Source organism: Phalaenopsis equestris, unplaced genomic scaffold (genome assembly GCF_001263595.1).
Source record: "Phalaenopsis equestris unplaced genomic scaffold, ASM126359v1 Scaffold000002, whole genome shotgun sequence".
Taxonomy (NCBI): domain Eukaryota; kingdom Viridiplantae; phylum Streptophyta; class Magnoliopsida; order Asparagales; family Orchidaceae; genus Phalaenopsis; species Phalaenopsis equestris.
The window spans coordinates 38,803,670-38,809,482 of record NW_018164444.1 but is presented as its reverse complement, the minus strand read 5'-3'; the positions used below and the strand labels follow the sequence as shown (position 1 = coordinate 38,809,482).

At 35.7% G+C, this 5,813-nt stretch overlaps 1 long non-coding RNA gene across 1 annotated transcript; it reads right to left on the bottom strand.

Moving 5' to 3' along the window:
* Positions 1–310: 310 nt before the first annotated feature.
* On the bottom strand, positions 311–785 carry LOC110021240. Its single transcript, XR_002293628.1, has 3 exons — positions 724–785; positions 511–639; positions 311–391 (listed from the first exon to the last, which is right to left on the bottom strand). It is a non-coding gene; the product is annotated as an uncharacterized LOC110021240 (long non-coding RNA).
* Positions 786–5,813: the final 5,028 nt, after the last annotated feature.

Below are 5,813 nucleotides of genomic sequence, written 5' to 3'. Positions count from 1 at the left end.
TTCATGTCTAAATCCTATTAAGGTGTGTTACCAAACACCTCAGTGACACAATCCGATGTATTTCGGTGGGCCTCATTAAAAAAAAAAATTTAAAAAAAATGAAAATAATACTGACCTTACCTTAGATTATCGTGGTCTACGATCAGATCAGGATCGGACACCACATAGAGATACATGCCGTGTCCAATTATTTCCAGCACAGAGAAATCCTGCATAGCATGAAAAATGCGCCAAATAAAACTGTAACTTACATCATCGATCTCCGGAAATTAGGAGCATAACCGCAAGCCAAAGAAATTGGCAGCGACAGTTCGAGCATTGTCATATCGTTGCAGTACTTTCCGCCGTCCCCATAACCTCTTAACAATCATCAATACGCTCGACACCGATCCTGGTAAAAGATACTTCGCACATTTTTAACTCGTGATAAAATCACAGCACCCTCAAAAAGCATCTCACAAATCGCTTAAACAAAAATAGGTAAAAAGGAAAGAAGATTGTCGAGCGAACCATCGTTGATTATAAGGATCGTATGTTTTGAGGGTTTCGATAGCCACCTTCTTTAAACTATCATTAACCAATGGTAGAACACAAGCAACTGAGCAAGCCCGAAAGATCGCCACCATTCAAAGGCGCAATCTGCCACCCAATAAAAAAAAATCACGATTAGACAAATTTTTAGTAGAAAAGGGCAGAGAAAAGCAAAAGCGACTCGCGCGCAACCGCGGCTTCGCCTTTCTGAGCGGGAGGATGGCGCGAATGTTCATCCCGCGGCAGGTGACGACAATATTAGAATAAAGGGGAAATTTACATACCTACCAACACAGATCTTATGTATTTACAAATCTAACAATCAAATTTTAATATTACACCTATAACATGTTGGTGTCGTGAAAAGTTATACTTTACTTTTAAAAACATTATAATTATGAATGCTCTTAATGTCTATTAAATATTTGTGTGGTATGCAAATAAATATTTTTGTTTAGTTGTTAGGTATGTGTTAGGTATGGCTCGTATATTATATAAGGGACAGATTTTGGAGCGGAGCGAAAGATTCTGTCCAAATCGGGGGAGATTCCTAATGTGGGTTGGGGGTGAGGTGCGGAGGTAAATTTGTAATTATATATTGTACTCTAAGGTTTTATAGGATTATAAATAGATATATATGTAACCCTATGTCTTATCTCATATTTCGTATCATATACTCTTTTTCTATATTAGTGGAAAAGTCACCGCTTTGCTCCCGATGACGTAGGCATCTTCGCCGAACCTCGTTAAATCTCTGTGTTCTTTTGGATTTGTGTTCATTCATGTTTTTCTTTGCCCTAATTACTCAACAAGTGATATCAGATATACAGAATATGTGAAAATATATAGAGTTACATACATGCCTATTTATAACCCTAAAAAACCTGAAGTATAATATGTAATTAACAAATTATTCGTGTACCTCACCCCCAACCCAAATAAGAAAGCTCCCCTAATTTGAGCAAAATCTTCTGATCTGCTCCAGCATCTATCTCTTATATGGTATATGAGTCATACCTAACAAATCTCAACCTTGGCGAATATCCAGCCCCTTAGGAGAAATGCATCATGGAGTTTCTTACATATCAGAAGTGGGTTGAATCACCATGTTTCTCTAGCAACTGCAAACATTCAACAATTCCAAGCAATGCAAGAACTTGTTGACAGTAGCTGCTTTGGTCAACATATCAGCTGCATTCTCATCAGTATGAACATTTTGCAATAGTGTCTCACCATAAGCAGACTGGGGAGAAAGGTGTTGGATCATTAAAGTCTGTAATTATGGTGCAGAGTGACAATTCAGATTACAGTGATGGCGATATGTTTTCAGTTTCAACAACTCAGTTTACGGATGTATGAGTATGGATTCTTGATTCAGTATGCTCTTATCACATAACACCTAACAATGAGTGGTTTGCTTCATACAAATCAACTAATTCTGACACAGTTTATCTAGGTGATGATAGATGTTGCAATATTGTTGGTATTGGAGAAGTCATAATTACGATGTATTATGACACAATTAGAACACTATGTGATGTCAAACATATTTCATATCTGAAGAAGAATTTGATTTTATTGGCCGTTTTACATTGAAATTGTTTCATTCTTAAGGCAGATGAGGATGGGGAAACCATCAGAATTGTTAAGGGTGCACTGACTGTGATGAAAGGAAAGTAATGCCTACAAACTGTTGTGGTGTGCAGTTGTAGGTGGAGTTCATTATGTGGAGTCATATGATAATAGTACAAAACTATGACATATGTGTTTTGGTTATCTCGGTGAACGTGGAATGACATGATTGCATAGAAGAAACCTATTGCATGATGTTAAAAACTGCATGCTCGATCTTTGTAAGTTATGTGTTCTTCGAAAACATAATAGAGTCAGTTTTATGACAGGAAAACATAAAACTGAATGAATTTTTTATTATGTGCATTCTGATGTATGAGGCGCTACCAGGGATTTTTCATTTGGAGGATCTTAGTATTTTGTCACATTTATTGATGATTTCTCCAAAAAAGTTTGGGTGTATTTCTTGAAACGAAAATTAGAAGTATTCTCTAAATTCAAGTTGTGGAAAGCTGAGGTGGAGAACCAAACTGACAGAAAGATCAAGTATTTGAAATCTGATAATGACACGGAGTACACAGATTCACAGTTTCAGAAGTTCTGTGAGGAGCATGAGATTCAGAGGCATTTTTCAGTGCGGAAAACACCAGAACAAAATGGTGCGGCAAAAGGATGAACAAGTCTTTAACTGAAAGGGCGAGATACTTGAGACTGAATGCAGATATTCCTAAAAGTTTATGGGCAGAGGTTGTGAATATGACATGTTGTATCATCAATAGATCACCTCGGACATCGTTGGGTGGCAATGTCGTAGAAGATGTATGGACAAAAAATCTAGTTAAGTTCGATCATTTACAAATTTTTTGTTATCCTGCTTGTGTGCATATACCTGGAGACAAAAGATCAAAACTTGATGCAAAATGTAAGAAGTGCATCTTCCTGGGCTGCAAGAAAGGTGTGAAAGGATACAAGTTTTGGGATCTGATTGCTAAGAAAATGGTGATCAACAGAGATGCAGTTTTTTATGAACAGTCCATATTGCAGCAAAATCAAGACAAGATGTGAGGGAACAGTTCCAGTTCAGATGTAGTGTAGGTGGGTTTAGGACAACATCCAGAAACAACTGAGATGGTTGAAGGTTCAAATCCAACACTTATTGATTTCATTTCAGATGATCTGCAGAATTATAATCTAGCCAGAGACAGATACGCACCAATATAATGTCTCATAGCAGATTGGGTTATAAATATTTGGTCTTATGTGCACTTCTCATCAACAACGATGATTCAACCACTTTTCAAGGAGCTATCACTAGCCAGGAGAAAGAGAAATGGATGGGTGCAATGGTTGAGGAGATGGAGTCTTTGCAAAAAAATTGCACATTGGAGCTAGTTAAGCTTCATAAGGAAAAGACGACTATTGGGTGCAAGTGGGTGTACAAAAGGAAACTTGCAGTATTAGAAAAAAAAGGGAAAAAGTTCAAGGCTCGACTGGTAGCAAAGGGATTTTCACAACAGAAGGGGATAAATTATGATGAAATATTTTCTCCTGTGGTCAGACATACTTCAATCAGGGCAGTGTTTGCATTAGTAACAATTTGAGATTTGCATACGAAGCATATGAATGTTAAAATTGCTTTTTTGCATGGTGATCTCAAGGAGTAAAATTACATGGAGCAGCCAAAAGGGTTCACTCAACCTTGACAGGAGCATCTGGTTTGCAGGTTAAAAAATAGTTGTATGGGTTGAAACAGTCTTCAAGATAATGATAGTGGTTTGACTCCTGCATGATTTAGATTGCTCACAAGAGATGTGAGTATGATTGTTGTGTTTATGTGAAGAGCCTTGATGATCATTCTGTTATTTTTTTGTTACTGTATGTTGATGATATACTGATTGCTGCAAATAATATGAATGATGTTTGTGGTTTGAAAGATTTATTGAGTCAAGAATTTAATATGAAAGACTTGGGTCCTACGAAGAAGATTCTTAGAATGGAAATTCATTGAGACAGAGACTCAAGACGATTATGTTTATCACAACGAGACTATGTTGAGAAAATATTGGACATGTTTGAGATGAGTAAAGCAAAGCCTGTAAACACTCATTTGACAAATCATTTTAAGATTTCTTCAGAACTGTGTCCTAAGACATACATAAATCGAAGACATGACAAAGGTTCCATATGTCAGTGCAGTTGGTCGCTTAATGTATGCAATGATATATACTCGTTCTGATCTGGCTCATGCTGCTAGTCAAGTCTGCAAATACATGACTAAACCTGAAACGCGACATTAGAAAGCAGTCAGGTGGATTTTCAGGTATCTGAAGGGTAATATAGGACATAAAATTATTTTTGACAGTCAACAGAATGATCATTCAGTTGTGGGGTATGTTGATTCAGACTATGCATGCGATTTGTATGACATAAAGTTCACAACTGGGTATATGTTTACTCTTGGTGGAGGGCTTATATGTTGGAAATCAACAAAATTTTGATGATGATGGAGACAAGTGACGATGATGATGAAAGCATCATTGGTTGGGCGACGGTGTCGAATGATGGTGGTTTACCCTGATAACGACAGTCGTGGGCATATGGAATGATCAAATGATGGTAAGAATGATCCAACGTTCTCAGTTGGGCTATAGTGGTTTTACATCGATAATGACCCGACCACTCCATCATATGACTCATAGTAATTTGTTTGAACATTTTTAACTTTATGAGTATTTGAATGCCTAGATGTTAGAATTAAAAAAAATATTGACTCGTTGATTTCATCTCGCCGGGACACATTAATTATAATATTTTCATATTTAGAAATCATTTAGTATCTTAAAGTACTTTTCAAAATTTTTAGTCATATTTTCAGTGGATGATCTGGACTCACTAAGATTAAGATCGAAACATTTTTATGTCATTTGGTATGTCCCACTAAGACAATTTGTTGAAGAAATATGATAAGACAATGTTGGGTATGCCAATTAATAGCCACTAGGAAAAAAAAACTAATGACTTATGTGTGAAAAACTTGAAAAAGAAAAATCACTTGTCTAAGCTTGGACAAAATGGTCCCACTATTCAGATGTATGTTACAAGGCTTTGTTTGTCCTTGATATAATTTAAAAAAAATATTATAATAGTAGAATAATTGACTTGATTTTCACTAGATAAAATATTGGGGAAGCGATGACAACTTGGTTGCAATGATGAAAGTGCTATTCATATAAATATATAATTTTAAATATATAATTTTGAATGTTATATATATAAATGCATAAGAATATTTTGAATTGTATGTAAATGTCCTTATTATTATGTGTTTATTATTAAAAATGTGATATCTATGCATCAAAATATTTGGATATCGAATTATTCTTAGGGCATTTTTACTATATATACATATATATATAGATGTAATATTTGTACATCACCTATTTGGATATCAAACTATTCTTAGTGCTTTTAATTCGCCTGCTTAATTCAGATTGTCATGTGAGACATGCATAGGGATCAGAACAACAAAAATCGCGAAGAAGAGGCAAGGGCAGAGACAGAGACAGAGAGAGATAGAGTGCACATAAACTTGTCCTGTAGAAGTGAATGATGTGTTAATGGGCTTTGCGACCCATTTTATATTTTGTAATTGGGGTTACTAAAAAGAAGACGAGAGAGTTTTCACTACAGAGGATAGATCTAGACACAAA